Here is a 27924-nt window from a genome sequence, read left to right as displayed (position 1 = left end):
GGTCAAGGGAAAAGCTGCCTGAGGCCAAATTTGCATGTCAAAATACTACTTGATGATTCAGACTACATCACTAAAAGTAGGAGAGTGAGAGCGTCGGCCGTCTCGTCGTCTCTGAGATGCTGTAGATTTGGCCCGTCTGTGTGAAGTCAGGTGTGGACACGGGCGAGAGCTCCTGTTGGCACGCAGACACTGGCAAATCAAAAGTTTTGACATAATTAAAGCAAGCAAGTGCTCCTTGGTTGAAATGGCTGCAATAATATTTCTTTTAATCAACTCTGAGGAGTTTGCATTAACTTGTGATGCCACGTTTGGACACCAAGATCATGTGTTTCCTGATGTTGACTGAAAAGCAAAAAATGTCCTCCGGTTATGGATTACAGTTGCTCACCTGAAGCTGGAATGCAGGTTACAGCAAACAGGTTAATAACCGTAACTTCAGCGGTGTTTCTGGGGTCTATTACTGGAAATATAGCCGACAGGAATTCTTTTCTGGGGCTGAAGAGATCACTTTTATCACATGCTTTAATCTCTGATAACGCAGAGATGTGCTGGACACTGATAAGGTTTGGACCTTGCTTGGACTCGACAATCATTTGGCAACTCCACGAGCATTCCAGAGGAGTTCACACCACCCGGTGATTTATTGCCAGGATACGGCCGTATAGCGAGAGTGTGTAGGCTCCGGGTTGAAAGTAGCTGGTGGCACGGCAGGTCAGTGAGATAGCCGAGCTACGCGGCAAGTCTGGGATTCATTCAGCGACGCTCCCGAGGGTGCTGTTGACTGCAAGCAGGCGATAAATACCCATTTTAAGGACCTTCTCTTGCTGCTGATGTGCAACATCTTCAGGAAATTGGAGCTAATCTAAGATAACACATTGCGTTGCTGGGAGAGTGGATGGTTGCAATTACTTCTGAATCACGGACAGAAACACAACTCATTTAGTTGACTGGGCTTTCCAACTTATATGATAACTGTGTGGTGAAAGAAAGATATTTTTTCTTATTGCCGATAAAACCCTTTAAATTAAAAAACAACAACAATGGATTTATCTTGCTAACAACTATTGTCTAGCAGCCCATTTTCTAACATCTTATTCATCTATGCCACAGAGCTCAAAACTATTAAAATGCACCAGTAAACCACACAATAGTTTAATTAGAGTCAACCCCGTAAACACTGACTCCCTGCCTGGAATTCTTTCTAGAGAACCAAATATGTATTATTCAGCAGCTGAAAATAGTCCCCACCAAATGGAAAACTCTCTTGCTTAAAGACACTTCAGCAATAGGAGCCGGGGGGTCAAGTATCATAAAGGTCAACCTGCTGTAACAACCTACAGTACCATAGGGGTGCTATTTATACCGTAAAAGTTTAAGAACTGCTAAAAAATATTGTGCAAACCTCTATTAACCTGATTCAAGTTTAGCTTTAGGATCGTCCTGAATTCACATTTCTCAATCACTCTGCTAAGCGATCAACCAACTGCTGTTGTGATGGACACGCACAACTACCATATCGCTGATGTCCTCCCAGGGCCACAGGTTTTAAGATTATCCCATTTTTAAAATGCAGAAAGGAGACACACGTCCCCCACGGAGGACACACATTCATTACAGGACTTAGCTGGAGCTATTCTAACTTTGGAGTCAATGATGAAAAATATTGACTCATGGCAGCTTTAAACTGTGATGTTGGCTGTTCCAAAGTGACAAATCAAAAGACTCAAAAGCACTTTACAATCATTTGGCATCACAGTTCAGCTTGATCTGGACCCGGACTCAATAGCATTAAATCTTTCACCTCAATCTTTTAGTGATAAATATCACACAATTCTGAATCAAGAACCACCACTTGCTGCTGTTGACACAGAGGATGAAAATGTGTTAAATCTCCAGCTGCAACAACCTTCTTGTCGTCCTCTTCCCCTCCACATGTTCGCCACAGTGAAAATAAAACAAACACACCCGAAACTCATCTGCATGCTCTATCTGAGCTGATGTATACAGTTCCTCAGCAGCAGAATGGAGATGCCAAGCGCTGTTCAAGTGCAGGGATATGGTGCGGTTTCACAATTCCTAGATTAGGACTGGAACCTGCAGCCCCCCCCCACCACCACCACTTTAAGTGGCTGTGGTGCACACACAAACCCACTGAGACCATAGAAACATACACAGTGGTTTAGTGTTGGGCTCAGGCCAAGATAAATGACTGCTTCAGGTGAAAACAAACCGTGGCCCCAGAAGATTTTTTTTCTCCCCCATTTGCAAGTTTTGGGGCAACTTCTCTTTGTGTGCAAACTGTTCGTGCACATATGCTCCACTGTGACCCCTCCACCCTCGAACACTCTTTGGGCTTGTGAATCAGAATGAGGAATTAAATTGAAAGGGCTCTCCGCACACAGACATGCTTCACGTGCACTGTGCACTGAAGGTGGAAGTGAAACGACCCTTTGCAAATACGTTACGGAAGATATTTGTGACAGCAAGTTTAGGGAAATAAAAGAAAGGGGTGGAGGATTTGTTATCCGGGAAGCATGATCTTGAACGTGTGGGTGGGGGGGTATTCATTCACTCTACAGTTGACCATAATAAAAATTCCTGACTATACCCGGAGCTGCAGTAAATCCTGCGGAGGGATAATTAATTTTTTTTAAGCTCTGCTGTGTCATCTGGTCACTTACCTGTGTGCAGTTTCACAATCATATGTTAGTGTTTATGAGCCAGCAAAGCATATTATGTGCTATTATAACTGTGGTGCGCAAGATAAGGTCCTCGTATTCAGTGATTTCTTGGCATGCACTTTGACAGAACAACAGAACAGGAGAACTAGATGTTTGAAGGATAATCTTTTTATATTGAGATATCAGCTAAATGATACACCACTGCTATTCAGTTACACACTTGGACCTCTATTGGATCTTTTCAAAATTATCTCTGTAGATATTTACCAAAAACAACAGTACAATCACGATTAACAATTTGAAAACAAACTTCTCTTTCAGCATTTTTGTTTTGGTCACCTGAGTCCCACCTGAGAGTTTTTGAATGATCACCTGAGTTCCACCTGAGGGAAGCGGGAAAAGCCTATAGAGGCGCTGAATGGTTTCAATTAAGAGAACAATTGCTTTAGTCACACAATTATGAGCTCAGGGTAACTAAATGCAAAAGGGCCCGAAGGAGCGCAGCTAAAGATCTCTGGCATACCATACAATGTGGTCCACCCACCCCCCGCTGCTCATTACTGGGACCACCAACTGGGAGCAACATTACTGAAATGAGCAACAACAGAACAGTACTGCAGCAGCCATGAGTGATTCAGCTTTGACAACCAAATGGAGCGGAGTGTTACAGAAAAGAGCAACAAAGGTGACTGAATGATGAGGCTGCAGCGCAACAATAGATGGATTCATCCAAGTTTTTTAGAGTCATCATTATACAGCACAATTGAGACACGAGCTCAGATGGTTTTGACAATTTTTATTGTTATTATTTATCATTAAATTCAGTTCAGTGTGTTGGCATGCGCATTCTTTATTTAGCACCAAACAAAGGTATACCTGACCAAAATACAGATGAAAAATCTGAGCATTATCACACTGATTACAATTGATACTGAGGAGGCCATGAAATGTTTGTGCTCTTTGATGGCCATCGTACCTCTAGCTGTTGAGAGATTTCAATCAAAGCCACAAATGTCAACCTACCGGGGACACAGTTTTGGGCCAAACTAGTAGAAGGAAGGACCAACATTTGGGCACAGATACAGCTGTCTAGTATAATAGACACTAGATAATAAAGAAGCCCCAAAAAGGACTATGATTTCCACCCAGATGCCCAACTGTACATATCTACTGCTCCACTGTTTCAATGACGGATTCAGGTGAAAACAAGTAAACTATCCCAAAACCCATAAGAAGAGTGATCCTTTTTAAAAAGCAGGATCCTGCAGTGAAGTTATTCAGTGCTATTCTGAGCTAGGCCTACATTCATGGCCTATCGTACTATCTAATAATCTATTAAGATATTGGTATGTATACAGTGTTGCGGAGAGATTAGCTGTTAAATTAATCATTCAATGCACTCATGTTTGTGAAATCCCTTTCACATGCCAGAGGGTTTCAGGACCGAGGCAACTTGCTCAGACATTCCAAAGGCCTCTCCTCCTCCTTCCCTCGCCTGTGTGCCGAGTTCAATGCGTTGCACCACAAATGTACATAAATATATGCCCCCACAGGTCACCAGGATCTAAACGGGTTGATAAAATCGGCATACCCATCTTGGGTACACAGTTTAGATTTGTAAAGCAGCACAGAGTCGCACACTTCCACCCGGCGCAGGCTTTGCTTTGGCAACAGGATTTCTCCTTGGAGAGGAATGAATGTGCAAATGTGCTGCAGGTGGGATTCATTAAACTGAGACCTGGCACATTGGTCGTCGCTCTGCACAATTACCATGTTATAAACCAGGGAGCAGAGAAATGCTAACACACGGCTCCTCCGTAGATGAGCATACACACTGAGCGCACAAATAATGGAAATGGAAAAATTGTTATGCATTACTGAAACATATGCATTCACATTCTGCATCCACGGCAGAGATTTCAGAGGTTCAGTTCATTGCTCTCCAATGAGCTCCTCAAAACAAAATAACCTATTAATGGAGCAGTTTGTGCCCGTGTTATTTCACCGAGAACGAAGAAAGAAAAAGTTCAAATTTCACGAGATCTTTTTATCCCATTTCAGTCTCCACTTCCTTCACCGCTGAGAAAAAGTTTTACGCAGTCAATGCTCCGTGTTTTTTAGCAGGAATAACCGTAAATTACCACATGTTCCTAAAATCAATTTATGTTCTGAAGTTGATAAATATTCCATCGTATTTTCCTCGTCGAAGTGGTTATTACAGTGAGCTTTGGTCACATCACAGAACATTCATACAGATTATAAATGTCCCCCACCCTCCTTCATGTTGCACAGAGACCATTAAAAAAACCCTAAAGGTATTTATTGTGCAGTGATACTGAATATGTAAGAGCTGGAAACTGAAGGTGTTCAGCAGATCCTAATTATCACTGACTACTACAATGCATGGAATTCATTTGCAGTGTTGGAAGCAATAAAGTCGTGGGTCTTACTGCTCTGATGGGAACACGGCTTGCAAAGTTGTGCGCCTTTGTGCATTTCATTTGAGGCATACTTGAAATTTTTCTCTCACTAACTCTTGGACTGGTAGCTATTTTTTGTCCCCTCACGTGTGTACATGTAAGCATACTCTAAAATACTGGGACGCACACTAAGCGGAATGGTTAACACCTCATGGTAAGACAATACAACTTTTAAGCAGATTTTTGTCTGTGCCAGTAATGTCAATATCTGGCTACAGTTAGCTAACATTAGCTAACTGTGATATGAAATGCCAACCTTTGATAGGTATTACTATACTTGCAAAGATCCAGAAATGACTTCATCATCATATATTAGCAAGCCAACATACAGTATGAAACAGTTACACCTGGCAGAATTGGGTGTAAATTAGTATCATCTCTATGTAAATTAGTTAATGTGGTGTTTTTAGTCAGTAACATCTGAATCTTCACTAGGAAAACACTTGAGAAATATGTTGGCAAAGTTATAGTAATTTACGAAGAGCTGGTGCCACTGGCTCCTGATTGTTCTTTTCTCTTGGGACAGATGTGGCCCTGGTCCAGGATCTCGGAAGTTACTTGTTATCAGAACCTAACAGACGTGATGGGCAAAACTACAAAAAATAAGACCCAAGTTACTACTAAGTGACATCATTATCAGTAGGGTATTTATGAGGTATTATGAACATTGTAAATTATTCTTACTCTCATGATGGTCTTTGTTAGTAAAAGTGTTTATGTTTTTGCAATCGACTTCCAATTTATCGGAAGAGACATTAGTAACCACCCACACACACACACACGGTCTAACACAAATATTTCAAAGTAGGAATGCAGGTCTCTCTCCCATTGGACAGCCATGCGTCAGTCACAGCCATCCACCCTTCACACCTGGTGATCGAGGCAGGGTGCGTTCAAGTGACCCGCTTCCCAGAGTCCACGGCCAGATAATTATTTCCAGTTGCAATTAGAATAACCGCAAGATTTCTTCTGTGTGCAAAGGGGATCAGCAAATATCCTTTCCCCCTCGTTCTTGCTTCTCTGACATGCTTGTATAAATACCCTCCACCTGGTCATGGGAGTGCCTTTAGGGGAGCTATCAAAGCATTCATAAAAATCAAGATGTATGTGACATCCAGTGGATTTCCCCCCGTGCTGCACACGGCAGGCCAAGTCAGGAGGGCCAGAGCTGGGGTAAAGTTTCCCCTCTTCCTCCCTGACTAGCAGCTGACGCCTGATTGACTGTGATGGGATTTTTTACGCCCTGCACGTGTTGTTCTGCTGCCCAGTCCTTTACTCCATCGTCTGTCTTCTCAGCGTGGTGTTACTCTGGCCTCTGCTGCCGCTGTTGCTGGACTTGTAGCTCTAATGTGAGTTTGTCAATCCAAAACCTGACCTCAAAACCTCCGCCTGCTCATGTACTTCACGCTTTTGTTCTAAAATAACTCTCTCACCGCAGCTCTCCCCTTACTCCCATGCTTCGTTTACAGATTAGGGCCTGCGTTGGCGTATGTAAAAACACAAGAAAAAATGGCAATCGGATATTAGGAGCATGACTTTGAATGAATACATGTGCATGTGTAGATCCGCCCGCATCGCTGCGGCGGCTTGGCTTGCGAGTAAAAACGTTCATAAAGTTGGGACTGATGACACGCACGCTCGTATCTGGTGATCAGAAACTCTGGGAAGGAGGCCATGATGGAGGGCCGCCTGACTCCTGCGGGTTTGACCCTGTGAAGACCGATTGTTCTGTCTGAACACACTTTGGGCAAACTGAGAATGCTGAATGTAAAGGAAACAGATTTGTGGAGGGGATCGTGTGAAGCAGGGACTCGGATCTGTTTGCTTGGTCCAGAAGCTTTGCCATTATGTTAGATATGTGATTAATCAAGTAGTCTAACGAGGAAATGTCTGTTTGCATGAGTCATGCTAGGGTGTAGCTCGGTGTACGATTTGCAAAAGGTGCTACTTTGTTAAAAGTAGTCATCCATTCTCATTACTTATCCCCATCTGACTCACTGTTGCAGAGGGAGTCACTGACCTGTAGGGGGCAGTGTTTGTTTTACTCAATAGGGTCTAACTCTGGCCATAACTGGGCATATATGGTGCAGGTGAGAGCAAAGAGCTGTGGCCAGCCTGCAGAGATGGCTACATACTTTCCATTCTTTAATGAAGCCCTTCAGTGACTCCTGCACTACAGCACTTAATACACACACTCGCGCAGACTTTCCACTGGTGCACGGCCCCTGATAATAGAATCTACATAGGAGGCCTGTGAAGTATTTCAAAATGCCAAACGGCTGCGAGGGTGTAGACACTTGAAGGACACTAATGTAGGAGCAGAGGCCTAATATAAACAGCATTATTCACATGAAAGCCAGGCCACGGCCATTAGGGCTTTTTTCAGAGAGGTGGCACTTCTCCTCCGGCACCCTAATGGCGCGTGTCGCTTAAACATGCAGATCTGTGCATTCGCTGATTCCTTTTGTAATCTGTCTTTCCAGAAAACAATCTGCTGCAAAAATGATTTGTCACTCTTTATTTTTAGGCGGACATTTACCTATCTCTGGGATCTCATCAAATCATAACACAAGTCTTCATCCAGACCTTCAGGGGCGCATGCTCTCTGTGCGCCTGTTATCCCATAATAACAATCAATATTCTGCCGAAAAGCAACTATAGCAGCTGTTCAAATACAACCGCCTTTCCATTGTGAAGCCCAGAATTGCACCTTTTTTTTCACTTTGAGGCCTGTAACTTAGAGCCGTCTGGAGAATAAGGCTGGCCCGCGGATCAGTCTCTCACAAAATTGTTAATCCTACAGAAACGCTGGCCCACCTTCTAACTTAGAAAAGCTGTTGGACTCCCAACATCTTGTGCGGCGAAGGTACCAGACCAGACCACTGTCAGCAGCAGTATAACACGGCCATCCCACCAGCAGCAGATTGTAAGATGAAGCAGAACAAAACGCCCTTGTAGTCTTTGAGGAAGATCCAATCGGAAGAAGTGGGGGGAACATACAGTAAAGGGGAGGTGGCGAGGATGAAAAACACATTTCTTTTTTGGCCGTGGCTGCAATAGCCCACTCCAATAGGAAATTAAACAAATGAAAGTGTTTTCAAAGTCAGACAAAACCAAGATTAATTACGTTTGAATTGTTCTCAACAGCCAGAAGAAGTAAGCCATGTTGCCTTTTTTAATGGTATGGTTTTGATCAGGGAGAGATGGCAGGCCAACTGAGTTGGTGCTCAGCTGTTTTTGGCCTCTGCGCTCCACATCCATCTTGTCAACACATTGACCAACTTCACCCTTTCACTGATAGTGTTTAAACCGCTGCCATCATTTGCAGACTTAAACTGACAGAGAGGAAGCAGGGAAATCATGATTTGTCATTTCACTCCTATTATGGAATTTCTTTTTGATGACTTACACAGAAAAAGAAGAAAGGGGCAGAAAGCTACAAAGTGTGTCCAATACTGCTGCCTAGTCACCCCCAAAATAGTGCAACCCAGTAGTCAAACTCACGCCTTTGATGAATACAACAACCCCTCAGTTGCAACAAAGCATGTGCCATTAGAATAAGCAGTGTTTGTGCAGATACTGAATATATATCAACAGTTTTTTTGACTGTGCCACAGGTTTTCAGAGTATAAAATTGATTTTAAAATTACAGCTTTATAACCTTTCTTCTCCCATCAAAAACATCTTGAAAATAAGGGAAACTCCCCGTAGGCATTTGTGAGTGAAAGATACAATTATTTGTGGGATTTACATGAACCACTGAGTCGTTTTGGGTTAAATCCTGCAGTACCACTCTGTGACCCTTCCACTGGCCAGGCCCATCAGAGATTAAAGGTGAACACAGGGGCAAACCGGTTATCAAGTCAGAAACACTCATCGTCAACTTCCCACTGTGCCATTACTGCACAGCCACACACACACACACACACACACACACACACACACACGGTCAACCCTCATCCTTCCTTCAGTGGAGGTCATGACCCCATGTACCAGTACCAAGAAAGGAATGAGGGCGAGGATGCCTGACCCTTTAAAGCCATAGATCGTTTTTTTACTTCTATGTGCATAAAAGTTTATAGGCCACAGTTTATGTATCTGGCAGTTCACGTACATGTAGAGAACATGAGCGGTTGTATTAGCCAGAGAAGTATTAAACATTGGGTGTACAATGAACACTGCAGAGATATCCTGTCACAAGAAGTCGGCCTGTTAGTTTTGACATGTTAGGATATCATATAATAATAAATCGACTCCTAAATATATACATACAGAATATGAGAAAATTCTTACTTTTGGAAATATGAGGGATTTAAAGAATAAGATTAACTTTAACCGTGTACTCACATCACACATTACTCACATACAACTTTCTCGGCCCAATACGTTTCTTAAATTTTAAGGAATAGTTCAACTGGTTGAGAAATCTGGTTTCTCACTAACAGTACGATGATAATTTTGATATAAGCTGCCTGTTAGCTTAACTTAACAAGATTAGAAATAGGTGCAAAAATAAACTAGCATGGCTCTGTTCAAAGATGAGTCAGTGCTTGGCCAAGTTGCTGGTGGGTAGGACAGATCAAGGTTAGCTGTTTCCCTGCTTCTGATCTTATTTTATGCTAAGCTAACCGGCTAATGACTTCTGGCCGCTTACTTCACTTTCGCCATCCAGCTATAACAGCGGGCATCAATCTTTCCATTTAACTTCTCCTCAAAAAAAAAGCAAATGAACCAATCTCCTAAAAGCAAAAACTGTGCCTTTTAAAAGTGGGTTCATAATCACCTTAGTAGCAAAAAGGTGACAACATCGCAAAATACAATAAATTTATCACACACCGACAGAAAAGGAGGGGGAAAACATTTGACTTGCACATAATGTGTTTTGAATAGGTTTTTGGCCCAGTTGTAGCTGGGTCCATGTCTTTCAGCACTCCAAACACAAGTGAACTCTGGAGCAATGAGGCCCACTGAAACTGTAGCAGAGTCAACATAGATGGTTCATGTAATGGGGGACTGACGAGTGACAATATGTTTAAGTCTAAATGAGTCAGAGAGAGAGAAAGAAGGAAAGTCAGAAACTGAAAAGAAAGTCTGTGTTCAGGTGACCGGATGAGGTATTTGTTGGTGACCTTTTTTACATTTGGTTCCCGTCTTAAAATCGTATCTTTACACCTTTATTAGGAATTACACATGCTAATGTTACTGAGAGACTGATGTGACTGTTTTGTCCCTGTTGAAGGCGATAAGTCTGAAAGGCCATTTACTGTATATACCATCTGATGGACTTTCTGCAGAGTTACAGTTCTCCTGATGCTAGTTTCCAAAGCAGTTGAAATGAAAGACTGCTTTTCCATTTCACAGTTTATTTTAAATTGCCTGTGAGAAGCGTTTGGCTCACCCGCTGAATATTTGTTTCAAGTTTTTCTGGTTTCCTGATAAGGTACAGTAAGTCATGTAATTTTATAGCACTGTTTGATTTTGCAAACTGTTTGGTGAAAGTGGATCACTTCTTGGTTCATTTTTTTTTAAGGTGGAAAGAAAAGGAATTTGATAAAAAGTGGGGAAAGAAATCTTGTGGGCCAGAAGAAACATGCTTAGATGGAAGAGTTGACTACACACTTGGCAAAAGCATGCCATTTCTACCTGTTACCTTACCTTGCCTTAGACAAACCCCTTTGTTTGTATAAAATAAAAATGTAAAACTTTGAGCAACACTATTCAATAGTACAGCATTAACAAAGGATCAAATTACTATGTGTAATGTGAAAGGGGTCCTTCATAGTTCCCCTTCAGCGATTCTTTTACTGCGTCTTTGAACTTACTGTTTTGATTTTACCGCACACAACTTTAATGTTTTGGTTCTGTCTCACCTCTCTCATCAACCTTATTTCCAGTAGCAGCGAGCAGCTGTTTCCAATGGAAAAGTGCTCAGCACCAAACAGCAGACGGGGAAAGTTAGCAAACTAGCTGGTGGTCAACACAGTTATCCTGCAGTTAGCAGCAAAAGAGATAAAGCTGCAAGGCAGAACCATTATTGAGCAATATTATTGGATTTAGAATATTTGCTGATTGGACAAATAAACAACAAAATTAAGGCTAATGTCACTTGGTGTCTGGGGTGTGCAAATATGCTGAAAGTATGTCATTGCTTTATTAAAAACTTGTTCTGGTACCTTACACTGCTTTTAATACATTCATAAAATCATTTGATCTGTACTCCATCAACTCCACATCAAGATGTCTTCAGACATGCAGAGCTCCAGAAATAGCAGAAAATGAGAGCTGGGAATTAAAAAAAAAAAAAAAGTATATATATTTCCTCTTCATATTTGAAATGTATGTGTTTTAATTGTGTATAAGATTTCCAGATTTATATTCCATATTTGATTTCATTACATAAACCTGGTTATCAAACATTTTAAACACACTGGATAGATAAACACATAAATGTCACACTTACTTATTCCGTTTATGCTTGATTAAGATGAATCACATTACATTTATTAGTGTTATTGTTAAAACTAATCCAAAGGGATGGAAATCTTATATATAGTGAAAATATATAAATCTTCAAAATTAGGCTAAATCATTTTTGAGTGTGGAAGCAAGATTTAGTTGGACTAAAAAAATTAATTCTTAGTAGAAATCTTATTTAACCAAACTTTGCATTTGTGCCGTCACAACCGTATTAACCTGTGACCACCTGAATCAGTTTGCCAATTACCATCTAAAAATCAGTTTAATGGTTTGGACTTAGAGGATTGCAGCAGTGAGTAAGTGGCTCCTCAACTGGAAAAAACATTGGCTTATAGTTGTAAAGACCTAATGAAGCATTAGCTCTCACTGCTTCTACCCCCATTGCGCTCCCATAGCCTCTCCCAGATGGATGGACTTCAAGGGGGGAAAGACTTGGTCTGATAGTCTGGGTGTCTAATCCATTATCTCTCCACCAACCTGTTGCTGCTCAGCAACTCAGCACCGTCCCTACAACATCCCCTGGGCAAGAGGTTTCTCGTACGCTCTGCTGACGGCTATCTCCCAGAGCAGTTGTTGGTCAACACGATTGAACTGCTTACCCCGACTACAGGCTTCCTCTAACCCCTAATCCAGGCCACGGAGGAGACCCCCTTTTTACCCTTTTGACCCTTCCATCAGTCCAAACCCCCCCCTCCAGTCCTCCTACTCCTCCTCCTCTATGGTGGTGGTGGTGGCGGCAGTCGATTTGCCGGTGAGATAAGCCTGGGTGGAATTCCCGTCTGGGTGTTCTTGGGAGTGACCTGGGTGGCAGAGGAGCGTCAATGAAAATCACTCAGCACTCCTCTCAATGAGGAACCAGTCTGGGCTATGGGTGCATTTTCACATCACTCTTACTTCTTTCCCTATTTTGTCTGGCTCTTTCTTTTTTCCTTTTTGGTTTAAAGTTTTATTATAGCAAATGAGAAACTGTGAGAAACCAAATGCTGACTTTGTTGCGCGCCAGCGTGAACTCTTGACAACCTCTAACCCAGGGTAAGACGGCCTTAAAAAGTGTTTTTGTGCATGAATCGAGGAATGAGCTTAAAGCTGAACTAGACCATAAGCACCAAGAATGTGATCTAATGCAAATCCGCTTTCTCAGAATTATGAAAAAGAATCATATTTGGATCAGATCTACTGTATTGCCAGACGGTGCTATTTTGTTACACAAGAACACATGCCGGTGATCAATAATAATACGTTTTCCTGGCTGGACACATTCATTCCTGTCGCTGTTCTGTAAGCGGTGTCGACTCCTCCAAGAAAACAAACCTCCCAGACAAGATGTGCAACTAGTCACTGGCCATATTTAACCATCCGTCTGGCACTTCCTTAGAGACCACGGGTCCACAGTGGAGAGGCCAGTTGTCTGGGAAAAAATGCTAGGGGTCTAGAGTGGCCTGGGTTAGGCAACGGCCTGGCCATTGTGCCCCAGGAGAAGGTAATTAGGAAGTGAAACCTTGACCAGTTGACAGCAGGCTTTGTTCGGGGGCGAGTGGGCCAAGAGAAATGCTTTTGAAAGCTTTTTCACTTTCTTTGCTGAGGTGACCTCAACCCTTTCCTCCAGGAACATGCTGGGGGAGATCATATAAGTTTCTGAGGAAAAATGCACAGGAGGGGGGGTTAAGTGGTATTTATTGAAAGGGAAGAAATCTACAGGCAGCGCGTTGTTTGACAAGAGTACCAAAGGAAATATACAGCATACAGTATTTGTTTACGAAAAATGTCATTTCTAATCCACGTTGAGCTACAGTTCCAGCGAAATTTATTTATTTGCTTACATACTGTAATATATATTAAGTTCTTCAAATTTTTTGGTTATTATGCTAATAATACCCACATCCTGGGCAGAAATAAACAGTCTGTCCAGTTCAGAGTCCAGTGCAGCCCCCTCTTCTTTAGTGCTGCAGCTGCGGCTGGAGCTGCCAGCCAGCCCATAATCAACTCTGCCGTCTACTTTTCCTGAACTGTACATTTGCTGCCCAGCAGGGAAGTGGTGGCCAAGCGAAAAACATCACCGCAGTAAGGGCATCCAGCACAGGGCGCCCACGCCTGTCCTGTCCTGTCCTGTCCTGTCCCCGTCGACCCCGCCGCTCCGCTCTCAGCTCCTAATGTGGCAGGAAAAGTGTGAACATGGCTTTGGCAGACTGCAGGTCATTCCACCATCATCACCACGGGCCAGTGAAGGGAACTCCTTGACCAGCTGGTCTATAAACTCCGGCAAAGCAATCGCTCCTTGCACTTCTGATTCCAGCCCGAGGTTTTTAAATAATATTTTCAATTCATTTAACGTTAAACATTCAGCTTTGTTGAGATTTTTGACAAATTTGAGCATGAAAGTTAATTCCAAAATAACCTACATAAGATCAAAAGATATATATTTAATATAGTAAGTTAGAAAGTAGGCCTTAATTTGTTACACATACTTTCAGCTAAACTTGTGGCACACCTCAGGTCCGCCACTTCTAAAAAGTCTAAAAATTGTCAATGTTCTTATCTTATCCTGTGTATGTTTGTGAGGACTAGCAACCTTTTTATCAGGATCCTCTTACCAGCAAACAAATTGCTATGAAAAATGACACATTAATTTTCATCGGATGAATTCAAATGACCTTAGTGGTTCTGTTGTCTTAATATCATTAAAATTCCTGTGGACAAATATATGAGAATAACTTTCAGGATGAAAAAACTTTTAGCCTTATTACAGATGAAGTGGCAATTGTGACAATACAGTATCACAGTTTGGTCTATTTTTCATTTGATCTCTGGGATGTACAGAGCAAAAGCACAACAGCAATGGCCTTTGAAGAGAAACACTCTTGGAAATTTCCAACAATATCAAAATGAAAACAGATTAACAAGTCAAACAAAACTCAAGCATTGTGAGATTTGGCTTAACTATCCAGGAACAACCAAAACAACAACAACACAGAAAATTGCACAAAAATAAAACGGAAGCATGATGGGGGGAAAAAAGCATAACGAACTAATTGGAACAATCATGTCTCTGACCTGAAAAGCCCTTGACCACAACAAACGGATTCCTCTGTGTTTGGGCCTCGCAGCTAGTCTATAAAACACGAGAGGAATCTACATGTCTTTTGATATCCTGTTTGTTCTCCGCCTTATTATGGGAAGCTGTTTAGCAGCGACCCGGTGCAGACAGTGGTTTCACCCAACTCAGGTCTCAAGGACTATAGTTTTGATTCGCAAATGATGTGTAGATGTTTTCCGAGTGAGTAAACCAATCAAATAGATCCCCGGGTTGCATGCTAAGATCACTCGCTGAGAGATTCAAAGGCAGGAATGAATACACGTGTTTTAAAAGCCTGTTTTTCTTTGTTAGTAAGTCAGATGACAATTTATTTAAAAAAAATCACAGATTAAAATCAATCATAAATGAACAATTCATTTGGAAGTTAATTTGAAATTGAAGGATCAACTGTACAGTGACATGGATGGAAAAGAGTACATCACCTACTTGAGGCGGTTATTCTTAACATCACTTAGGTTTTATGAACTTGTCAGGGAAAAGCTGCGGCTTTATGGGTGGTTTTTTGCACTGCTCTCGTACATTCGTACAAGTGCTTACGTCTCGTAGCGCAGGTGTCGCTAACAGGCTTTTCCAAGTAAATGAAGTCAACTGATTGCTCTTGACTTTCTGTTGGAGGCCGCGGAGCCGGGACAGGGATCAGTCCTCCGTGACTGCGGTGATTAAAGTTTTTATGTAGTTGACAGAGAAGTTATAAAATGCCAAGGGACATTTAGATTAATGATGGCCAGCGTCGGGGCCAGTATTATGTCACTCTGAATGAGCGCTGAAGAGACAGAGGGATGACATTTTTACAGGGCCGGTGCTTATAAACACATTTGTGTGTGTTCGCAAGGCAAGAAGTGCCAAACACACAAAAAAACGATAGGAACCACTGCACACACACAAGCAGGAGCATACACTTCCAAAGCGCTTCACAATAACACTTTGTGGCTGCTGTTGTGTCCTGTAAGTGTGTGTATATGTGTACAGTGAGTGCCATAGTTGGCTGGTGGGCCGGTGTTTGATGATGAAGTCATCAGTTTAAGTAAACTCCAGATGGCCAGGCAGAAAGTAAAACAAGTGCCATCTGCTTAGATTCAACTGCTGCTCAACTTCTCCCCTCTCCGCTTCCCCTCCTCGCTCAGTTGGCACAGCTAAGGACCAGAGTACTCAGAACATTAATGCCATTAGTGAAATGTTTCAGAAGAGGCAGCCAAGCACAATGCATTACTCTTGCACTGCACTGCCACCAGTAGTGGTTTCTGGGCTTATTCAGTCACAAGGTAATACACAACCCGAAAATTCAACCGTGGGACCGACTGTGTAATAGTAAACGCAGGTATACCCCGCCTCCAATGCTGATTAATACATCACCGATGGTGTAAAGACATATTTAACGTGTAGATAAACATTGACCAATAGACACTGACGGTTTTGGGTCAAACATTAGAGAGCTTGTATTTTTTTGTTGAAAAAAAACCCAACAACCCAACAACACATTGTTAGAAACACACACTTTGAACTTTATCGGTACAAAACAAGACCGCAAGTCTAATAAAGTATGAAAGCATTTAGTCAGTTGGATTAAAGATGTAGAAATCCTTGCTCCGGGGTCACTGCAAATGAAAGTGTTCAGCTTCAGGGGAACATGAACGGGCTGAAAAAACTGTTGAGACAGCTGCTCCGTTAGATTTTGTTGTAAGCTAAGTTTCGTATGAATACCTGACGCCTGACATTGGTGTGAATCTAGCGAAACATCAAAGCTCGGCGAGTGTTGAAATTGACCAGGGTTCAACCGACGAGGAGCATGACTGGGACCAGCTGCCTATTAGACTTTACTCCTGCTGCTCGAGTACAATGGAGCTTTTGGAGCGATAGAGGGTGACGAAAAACCTTACGAGTCATCCTCTGTAGACCATGAATACCCCATTATAAAGATTGTCAAGGGGGTTGATAAAGGGGGGACATTTGGTTGGGATTTACAGCATACTGCAAATGTTGTAATCTGTAGAGTCGCACCAGTAGTGGGACTAGAAATATGAAGTTTAATCCCAATTAATAGACTAGGGGAGAGGTCAGAGGGGGTCACCAAAATCATTGGAATTCTTATATTTAGTCATATGAATAGCTGGCTCACAATGCATGGTAATTTGGCCAGTATTTTTCAATATTTCTTGCTCTATATGTGTTGGATGGATTTTAATGACCTTATCTCTTACACTGAAGACCTACTGGACCCAGTTCAATGCAAAAACCCCTTTACCTTTATTACTTCATGTCAGCAGGTCTGTTCTGGAACTGCCAATCCTTTTCCTCTTTACTCTAACTAAAGCTGCTACTGTAGTTGTTTCTGGTCAGAGTAGTTTCTGGTCAAAGTCGTATCTTTATAAATTAAGAATCAAAAACTATTATTTTATTTAGATGGTACATTTCAAGTATGTCCTTTAGCTGATCTGCCCTGATCTCATGAAGTGAGCTCACTGGTCAATATACAGTTTTACCAGGCCTAATTGTAAAAATTATAAAAATCCGTTATCCCTTCTGAAGCAGTACTCCATAAACTTAATGTACACTATTACTTCCCTCGGTGATTTTTCTTTTTGAGATGTTCAGTCGGCATTGAAAGGACTATTATGGGAAAATGATGTTGGATCTGCGGGTGCGATATGTCATTGCTGCATGTGATGAATAAGCTGAGGCAGGTCTCGTTTCCCTCCTTCCCACCGATGCAGAACGCTCAGCGATGCCCTTCGTCTGGCTCAAAAACATTGGACCCTACACTTGGGTTAAGCCGTGTGTCCCAGAAGAAAAACAGGGCCGATCTCCTTCACCACTGTGTGTTGTAATTAAGCCCACAGCTGGCAGTTCCCATTACGCCATCAGGGCGAGCAGGCGGACATGTTCTGTGGCACTACAGGCCCTCCACCTCACCTCTCCGCCGCAACCTTTTTCCTCTCTCCTCAGCACCTGTACATTGTAAAGGAGCAGTGTGTCGGCCCAAACAGCCCCGAGTGTTTGTTGTGAAACACTTTGGTGTAACACATCATCCCCCCCCCCCCCGGCCTCAGCGTACATTTTCACATTCTGCCTCACTGACTGTTTTTCTCGCCGGGGCCAGGTGGGGAAAATGTCCACACGTGGTTTTGGGTTCAGTAAAATTCACACCAGCCTTTTATATCTGACAGGAAACTACATGGAAATGTGGCATAATGGAGAACAGGCAAACGCTGCGACAATTGCTGTGGGGGCGACAACGCTGAGGGGCTGCGGAGCAACGAGCAAGAGGTTTCATCACATCTGCCCCCCCGCCCGCCCTCTCTCCCCACAACCACCCCCTCTTCTCTCTCACTCACTCATTGCCCTGCACTTCACAGGACAAAAACATTACGTCCAAGCAAGAATTTTAATGTTGTGCCGCTCTGAGTTTGCCCACACCGCAGCAAACGCAGGCCTGTCCCTGTAGGCGAGCGCTCTCCTGGCCAAGATCAGCTGTCTGACCGCAAAGCAGCCTGCTGTAAACACTAGCCAGAGTACCACACAGACAACACACACACACGCACGCGCACACACACACACACACACACACACACACACACACACACACACACACACACGCGCGCATTCAACTCTGCAGGAATGATCACACTGACAAACGTACAAGCGGCCATTGTCAACAAAATAATTTGCTCCCAGCTGCATACCATGTTGATTTAGATCGAGGCAGTTAGACCGATTACAACTGGATCAAATAAAGACAGAACATTACCGTCCAAATCCATTTCAGACTATGAGAAGTCTTATGTAACATTCAGGAGAGAGAAGGAAGAAGAGAAAAAAAAAACCCTGCTACTCCGGTAATGATGTGCACATGATTGGCAAAGGCTGACTATTAAATTTCCCTTCCCCGCCTCTCCCCCCCGAAAACCACTGCAGGTGCTGCAAAAGCGTGATTAGAGGTAAAACTGAAAAACTATAACCAACCAAAACATACCGCAGCAGGGTCACTGCTGTTATTGTTCCGAGTGGCGCTGTCAAATATAAAAATGACCATGCATTTTGTTGGTCTGTCTCTCTTTGTCGATGTATGTTTGTGTAAGGGGGTTCTGTCAAAACAGGGGGAAAAAAAGACAAATGTGGCTAATTAAAAGAACATTTCTTTGGTAGTCGCTGTAATAGATACCTCATTGTGGGGTCCAGGGGGCAACGCTCCCCTTTAACCAATCACGACCACTGCTTATATTGAATTTGACTCACGAAAAGTGGTTGATTTTTTTCATTGTTTTGAAATCCTGCATCTTTGCTCACCAACGCCACCGCCCACAGCGACACGTGTGAGTGTGCGTGCGCACAAACCCGCCATTAACGAATGTTCGGTGTGTCACATCGGATTTGTGCAAAGGTGAGACTGAGGTTCACACACTCGATTAAAAGGCTGAACTGATGGAAACACTGAGTCCCGGTGACTCATGGCTCTGGGACGAATTGGACCGAAACACTACAGCATGAGCACACACCTGCTGCACCTTCGTGTTGCCCGCAGAATGTCCTCTGCGTATTGTGTGTGTGTGTGTGTGTGTGAGACTCCTGCTCTGCCGTGTCAAAATGCAACATGTTCCAGCTGACCGCAATTAAACGGTAAACTGGAAATACTTACCATTGATTTAGTTGTACATAAATTGGTCGAAATGTGTTCCAGGGAGGAGCTGCTTACCTCACCGTTCACCACCCAGAGCGGACACTCATTCATCTAACTGTATACCAATTAAGACCCCCCCCCCCCTCCCGTTCCCTCCCACTCCCTCCCCACGTTGTGTGTTTCAAGGCAGCACTATAGGATCATCTGGAAAAACAGCTCACACAAATCGTAAGCTTCACAATCAATCTGGGAGCAGACCTGTGAGACGCTGGGCTACAATGAACATGGCCAAGCAAAGAGATTCAGGAAGAAGAAAAAAACAGTATTTCATAAGTTGTTTTTTTTCTTTCTTTCCTTCTCTTTATTATTTGACTCTGTTAAACATCATAAATCCTCTGGATGGGAGATAGACTGAGCCTCAGTGAGAGATTTATATCCCCTGCCTTTTTCTAATCCAACATCCCCTCCTCTCCAGCCATTCCCAAAATGGTTTGGCTGTGAGGACGCTGTGGAGGCTCTGCTGAGGGGAATCATGCAGACACACACACACACACACACACACACACACACACACACACACACACACACACACACACACACACACATGTTCACACACCCCGAGTGACCAGAGCAACAAGAGGAATGTAGCGAGTTGCGCCACATCCCAGCTGGACTGACAGTGAGCGCTCGCGGTGTCCTCCTTTCCACCGAGGAGGATGAAAGGACATCAACTCATCTCAGACGCTGAAGGAACGCCTGGAATTAACAAAAGGGGAAGCTCTCCAACAGGGGCTTGCCTGGGAGACGACCTCGGTTCACTGCTAAAGCAGAGAAGAAGAAGATGGGGGGGGGGGGGCGAGAGAGAGAGAGAGCGAAGGGGAGAACTTCAAAAACGCTCCCTACGCCACACCTGCGATCAATTATGATCAGCAAAATTAGAGAGTTACTAACAAAACCCCGGCCTGTAATAATTCATAATTATCAAAAGAGCAGCAAGGAGGGAGCTCGCAGGGTTCACACAGATTTTGGAACGAGATCGTGAGGAGGGAGGAGAGGTGTACAAGTACATACGGTGTCCTCGGGGTGGTGTCCCACCTCGGGCTGAGGGCCTCACTCGGCTGAAGGGTCAAATGAATGTAATTGGGATTTAATCATACACTCATGTCTATTGTCAGCGGAAATATTTGCCTTGAGTTACAGCTGTGCAATGAGAAGCATATTATTGCCGAAGACTGATGTTGAACCTCCCCCTTCTAGACTTCTAACTTTTAATACCACAACTGCATTGTGAAATAAATAATACAGCAATAAGCACCAACTCCACCAATGCCTTTCCCCTGTTGTTTGTGTGGCTGCGAACGTTTGCTCTCTGATATCACACATTTCTGGGTCAATAACAGCCATTATCCATTGATCTGAACAACCAGTTATTTTTGTCCAGGAATTTTCCTACACATGTCCCTGCATGAACCAAGGAAATTATCTTCTTCTTCTTCTTCTTCTCTTCTGCAGCGCGGCCACAGAGAACACAACGACGAGGTTGCCTAAAAGGTGAGACTTTTCCTCCTTGTAATCACTATAAAATGTGCTGTTTTAATCTTTATCACTGGCCTTTTATGGTTATTGAATCAGTTCTTATCTTAACAAGGGATTAAGTGTGATAAAAGCACACAACTCTCCTGTTTTTGTCACAATCGTAAAGAAAGAAAAAATGTTGCAAATTCTAAAATCTTAAGTGCCCGCCACACAAATACTTACAGAGCACTAAAGGCCAGGCGAGATACGATCAGTGTGAACTGCGACGCTCTTAATGATAAAACTATCTCCCGCTTATCGCCGCCGCTGCTAAACCTGTCAGAGAATCACACAAGTAATAATCAGACATGGTCTCACGCCAATGGACACTTCTAGCACTGGGAGGAGGAGGAGGAGGGCTGCAAAATGAAACTCCTTTCCAAACAATCCCCGCGCCAGAGAATATCCCAGAGAATACACTCTCCCTGAAAGAAAATAAATGGAATCTCCTGTTTGGGTTAGATTGCTGAGGAAAAATAAAGACAATTTGCAGAAACTGCTCAACATGCAGTGGGTTAGCGCCGCAGTTAATTGCGGGAAAAATGTGAAACGTGAGCCAAAATGGACAGGGATAATTGCCGTTCGACTATGAGCTGGTACTTCACAGAACTGTGCACAAGTAAGATCTATTCTGAATTCATCAAGAGATCGCGGTTTGTCACCTGCAATTTCTTATCAGTGTGATCAGGAGCATGAGTCATACCTTGGACGCCCACCGCATTGTGTTGTATTATAGGATTTAAAGTCAGAAATTCCAACCTAGAGATTAGGAACAATGAAATAAAACAGTCAAAGTTTAAGGAATCAGAGGAGAGATTCTTCTTGATTTACTCTAAACTCTCTCAGCTGCAGGTACAACGTCTGCAGCTGTCTCTTATTTAGCTGCGACATGATACTTTTTCCAATGTTTGATTTCCATTGTTACATAACTCTATTAAACCACCTGTATGTGCTACAAAATGTCTGAACATTTACATTGGAAATGCATAGTTGTGGCTTTCAGCTCTTTTGTCTCGTGCGATGACATGAACATTCCCAAATACCACTGATGTAGTACATCTTGCGTTCAGGGCTATAATTACAACCAAACCCGCTGGGATTTCCCTACGTCTGACTTCAACTGCACAGGGCAGGTTCAGGGCCACGGTGTTTGATATACTTTAGCTCAAGAAGGGTATTTATTGTTTAATCAGTTTTGGTCATTAAAGCTGTGATTACAACGGTCATACATTCTGTATCTGGCTGATCACCAAACCCTTCCCCTAGAAATCATGGCTTACTCATGGTTCATCAGTAGTTCTTCCTAAGCTAAGTTGCTTCTTCATGCAGCATTCATTTCCCTTAAACCACAATTATGAGAAGCCCAACGGGCAAAAATGTTAACCTTAGTCTCATATTTGGAAGTCTGAATTATTGGGCTGACACCAACGATATGTCCCAAAGACTACAGATGGCAACAAACTTAACGTAACATAAGCACTAATTCCATCGCTTCAGCTAATTTTATAGGAGCTCTACTATTTAATATTATCTGATTTTACTTCATGACAAACTCATGTGTAATACAGTAAAAGTAGCTTCTGTATTTTGGCCATTTACCTGGTGTCACTTTGGAACACTTTGGGAAAAGTGCATGAACACTCCAAAGTCAGACTACAGGATGTTTGTCCTCCTCTTCATATCCTGCCAACATTGTTTGAGTATAACATTATTTTCACTTCCACTAAATGATTTGGCCACCGAGATTTTACCTTGGACATGTAGCTTTAGCACAATATGATGTATGCACTAACGATTTGCAAAAAGTTCAAACTTTTAAAGGGTTCTCCTTTTAAAACAAGCCAATAAGAAAGAGACACAAAAAACATCATACAGCTAAAGTTAGCTGCATTCACTTGCTAGTGGCAGCTGATAAATCTGCACCAATGGCTGCCCGTTAGAAATGAGAAGCTTGCTTATGTAAAGTTGTCTGAAAAAAGTCGCGCCCCAAAAAATCCACCACCTTTATCGTTAACGGTTGACACACACATTCTCGGGCCTTATTAGAGTCACATCGAGGGCTCCCACGTGGCTCCGCGGACTCCAATTTAAGAACCATTGCTGTCAAATATACTATACACTATTTTCTAATATACTGATTAGGTTCAATCAACCTTATTATTGCACATTCCTTCATTGAACCCCGCGCGGTAAGCATGTGTTCGGCACTGTGAAGGGTAGAGCCGCTAACTGAGAGCGTTAAATTATGCAAAGAGGGTCAGGTTGCTCAAACAGTTTCGCCTGCGGGGCTGCCAGGGTGAGGTCCGACCGCGGTGGTGGCGGTGGTTAGCAGGAGGCCCAATCTGTCTCCCAGAAAACCTCCAGTGTTAGCATGCATCTCATTAAGTGAACAGCTTGCCGTCAGCACGGAGACAGGAAGTCAGACTGTTGTGTCATGATGAATGCTCTCGTAAGCACCACATGTCATGGATGGAGGTTAAACTGAGGTATTTGAAGGGGGGCTGTGGGGGGATGAGGGGGACTGCATTGTGTTGTTGGAATATCCCAAATATTCTCGTGTTTTTCACGAAGTTTACCCAGTTACCTGTGAAGAAATTTGCTAAAAGACGTCAAATACCTCGAGTTTTATGAAACTGGAGAAATATCTTAACCCCTGAGCTTAGTCATGTTCATTTTCCTTCTTGCAATTTTCATTTCCTGTTCATTTTGGATCTGGAACAAATGAATCTGCCCAATTGCTAATGCTGTCATATACTTGTGGATTTGTAATTTAATTGTGGTTTTGTCCAAAAACAAACCCGAGCATAAAGTTGTCAGAATTATGGGCGATTTTTATATGATGTGCAACTTTATACAGCCAGATTATTCAGTGGCAAAGCTTTACACATGTTTTGAACTGCTCTTGTGAGAACATCAAGTCAACAGTAACAGTAGTTTTTTTTAAATTAAAATAGTCCTGATACTGTAGAATGACAGAATACACTAGCATAATCACAATATACACGGGTCAGCTGATTGGTGTAAAGGAGAGACTTCCATGAACAATTCAAAGCCAAAAAGCTGATTTGTGATCGGCTTACCCAACACTCACTAACCTGGAAATCTTAACTCCGGTGTTTTCCCAGGGGGAGGGGGGCGCTGTCACACTGATACATTTCTTATTGCCCTAATTTGCAAACAATACCCCAAGCAAGTCATATATATAAACATTTTCTGGGGTAATTAGATTGTTCAGATGCTTGTCTGGGGGTCGGCCGCGTCAAAGGTTTTTTTGCCCCAGTGTGCAATACATACACACTATGTCAGCAAAGACAATAAACCTCATACAAACTGGGGCCTGTGCCAGGGAGTGCCGCCAGATGGTTCATTTAAGAAACCGTGAAAACAACATTATATGTTCCTTATTGTACATGTTTCATAAAACCGCTAAGGTTACCTCTGTAATACTCTGCATGCATGAGCACACACAGCACACTTCAACTTCATACATGGCCATGTGCGTTTGCACATACATCCGAACACTATGATGTTTGTTCACATTAAAATTCATGGCCAGCTACCTTCCTTCCATATGGTCAGATCCTCTGAAAAAAGGGAGGAAAATATCACACACAGAACAGATGTGAATTAAATAGAACAACACTGTTGTAATTCAGGTAATTCCAGTGTGTCTGGTCCGACTGCTCATGGAAGCTTGATTTCATAAACATATTACACCACCTCTTGAGTGAACATATTTTTCCACACGTGAAAATATGAGTATGCAAGATTTACAATAAATTACCTCTACACGTAGAAAAAGATATATCGTTAAAAAAAATACATTGAATGGGTTTAGGGGCTGTTATTACTTAGGTAATCCTTTTTTAAAACTATGTCACTGTCTCATACATTCGCTAACAAATCATTTACTTTCAGCTTTGGGCTTCACACAGGCCTTTGCAGACTGAGGACGAATCTTGTTTAAATAATTCATTCAGAATTTTGAATCTGAACCTTTTACAAAAAGATCTTTTTGCATAAGTTTGCATAAACAACATGTAATTCAGCGGGAAAATGTTAATACTGGATTTACGGATTCACCTTTTGATCTACTATGCGAAAAAAAAACCCCAGTTACAATTACATTGTAATGTTTTTCATGGAAAACGCCTCTTTTTAACTTTCATTTTGTACTATTGCTATGAAGCCAGTTTCCTAAAGATAAAGGCAACAGGTGTAGGTGTTGACACATTTCCTCTGTCAGATGATCTTCCATCCACCTATGCATGAATTTCTACTGGAAAACTCTATTTAAAATAGCAAATTAATGTACTTATTTAACAGTAACTGTATGGTATCTGGTATGGAGGAGAGCGGACAATCTTAATAAATTCCACGATGACGGGGTACTCCCAAAACGACGGCCCCTCCCTCTGTCAGCATCCCAAACCAACCCCCAGCTTTGCTCCTCCGGCATCATTCCCGACCCCTGCCAGTCTCTGGGAAACTCCCAGCGTGCTCTCTGTTCTAGCAGGAACCGCAGGAAATGAGTCTCGGAGAGAGAGCGCTGAAGTTTAATAAAAAATAAATGAATGGGGTGTCCCAGGGACAGAGTGAATGAAGAGTGGGGGAAAAAGAAAGGGAGAGAGAGAAGTCGGTGCCCTGAAGTGGAGCACGGGCAAGAGAGGAGATGAGAAAGAGAAACAAGGGATATATATAAAATAAAAAAATTGTACCCATTACTGCGTGTGTTTTTATGTTACAGTGATGAATCAGGGAAACCAAAACCAGCTGCGACGAGGGGCTCTCGTGAACAAGAATGGCGAAGCGGATCGGCCAGCGGATCATCTAAAAACATCTAACAGTACAAACACACACTCACACACAATTTGCCCATGCTCGTGTGTGTGTGTGTGTGTGTGTGTGTGTGTGTGTGTGTGTGTGTGTGTGTGTGTGTGTGTGTGTGTGTGTGTGTGTGTGTGTGTGTGTGTGTGTGTGTGTGTGTGTGTGTGTGTGTGTGTGTGTGTGTGTGTGTGTGTGTGTGTGTGTGTGTGTGTGTGTGTGTGTGTGTGCGCGCGCGCGCGCGCACAGAGATAGCCACATAGATCCCTTTCTTCCCCGTCCTGACACAATAACTCTCATGCTCTGAATGGAGGGACAAACATTCCAGACATGCCACATGTCGGGGCTGCTGGCGAATCATTAAACTGTGGAAGAGAAACTGCAGGATACCCTCTTTTTCTCCCTTGTCTTCTCTAATTACCCTTATTCCTTTAATTGATGTTCAACATGAAACAGGTATTAACTTGAAGGGAAGGAGGGAAAATGGAAATCTGCTGCACATTTTGGACGTAAGTGGACGCTCTCTGTGCTGCGGCGGCGATATGTGATAACTCTATAAATTAGAGCAGGGTATTATCTCCCTTTGGCAGCTGACTGCTCCCAGGATTACAGCTTTACCCCTGGGCCTCCAAACCAAAAGTTAGAAAAAAAAGAAAAGAAAAACCTACAGGAAGAGAAAAAGAAAAAAGAAAACTAGCTACAAGAATAAAAGTCTATTCAACAAATCCACCTCTGAGCTTAGTGGGTTGATTTGGAAAAGGCTGGTTGTTGGATACCTCCTCCTCGCGGCTCGCATACAGTGCCCTCGGGGCACCGGCACCCCTTTGAAAGCGTGGCCCGTCTAAGTGCCTGAAGTGTAACACCAAGAAGTCTATTGAGCGGCAGGTGATGTGCAGAACAAAGGGAGGATTCAGCACCTCGGTGACACAGTGGGAAAGAGATGAGTGATTATTAGCCCCACCGAGGGCCCTCGACAGAACCATTTAAAGGCAGCTTCCTTTGATTGTGACAGTGTAATTGTTTCACAGATACAATCACGTTGAGCGCTTACCTGGGGCGGGGGGGGGGGGGGGCACTGGACTTTCATTAAAGTGCGGGATTGTCTCCAGGCTGCTCTGTAATTGTGCCTCTTGTCTTGTTTTGTGATGTTGTCGCGGCTCTGTCCTCCCTCCGCTCTGAGGTAATCCAGAGTTGTGTGTGTGTGTGTGTGTGTGTGTGTGTGTGTGTGTGTCAGTATGTGGGGGAACTCGACTGGAGGCCGGTTAGAGCCTCAGATTCCACACATACAGTGTTTAAGTGTTAAAGATGCAATAAAAAAATCACTATTTTCACACGACAGATTTCACAGGTTATTATTAAGTGAGAAAACGCAATCAAAACACGGTGTAGGAATAAGCCTCTCATTAAAGCGGTTACCTTAACCCGTTTGGCACGGTGACAAGACGTGGGAATAAATCAAAGTCGCGGAGTGTAAACGAAGCTAAATAAACAGCGCGGGAGGGAGGGAGGGAAGTCGTCTCACCTAATCCGTCTCCTCAAAAAAAAAAAGAAGGGGACGTAGCCCCCGTGTTTGTTTTTGATTCAGCAGTGCTGAGATGACACAGTCTGTTGGGTGCTCTATTGGCCATGTGGTCTGGGTCCATTGAGCGTGGCTGTGCGTCCAAGGGTCGAGCTGATTAGATAATAAACCACAGGACGGAGAGAGAGAGGACAGAACTGTCGGGAAGTCCACTTAGGCAGAAACTGCTGCGGCGTCATCGGTCAGGATGCTAAAGAGCTTGATTCTTGATGGGGGGGGGGGGGGAGCAGCACTGCATTAACATTTTTTAAAGATATTTTAAAGTGTTGACATCCGGCATGTGTTGGCAACTCTCCAGCTATGTCTTAATATGTTTTATCCAAACTGGAATGAACCACTTTAAGGTGTTTATCCGCTTCGCAAAAACACAGGATGTTTACGAGTTAGTTTAAAACATAACGCTCATTAAAAGCTGCAGATTTTGCAACTTTGTAAAACATACAAATCCCCGGTGCTTTGATATTACTGTGGATGTTTGATTTGAGGCGATTAGTTCCGGGTTAATGGCAGAACCCCAGCGCGCTGCCAACCATAATTTGGCAAGAGGAAATACACAAGAACACAGCTGAGTGCTTAACACAAAGAGCTCTCCCTTTGGC

At 43.0% G+C, this 27924-nt stretch overlaps 1 protein-coding gene across 4 annotated transcripts in view; it reads left to right on the top strand.

The window, feature by feature from the left end:
- The window catches only part of sybu (syntabulin (syntaxin-interacting)), a 97705-nt gene that overhangs the window by 7205 nt on the left and 62576 nt on the right, over positions 1-27924 (top strand). For 3 of the 4 annotated variants that reach the window (XM_047333809.1, XM_035629986.2, XM_047333797.1), the window contains exons 2-3: positions 20860-20898; positions 25670-25768. The gene's annotated coding sequence lies outside the window, so the exon portion shown is untranslated. Of the gene's footprint in view, positions 1-13666; positions 13938-20859; positions 20899-25669; positions 25769-27924 lie in introns of all 4 variants that reach the window. The other variant, XM_047333798.1, reaches the window with a different exon arrangement.

This window comes from Scophthalmus maximus, chromosome 1, assembly GCF_022379125.1.
Source record: "Scophthalmus maximus strain ysfricsl-2021 chromosome 1, ASM2237912v1, whole genome shotgun sequence".
Taxonomy (NCBI): Eukaryota; Metazoa; Chordata; class Actinopteri; order Pleuronectiformes; family Scophthalmidae; genus Scophthalmus; species Scophthalmus maximus.
The sequence above is the reverse complement of the archived record's forward strand: the minus strand, read 5'-3'. Positions and strand labels throughout refer to the sequence as shown.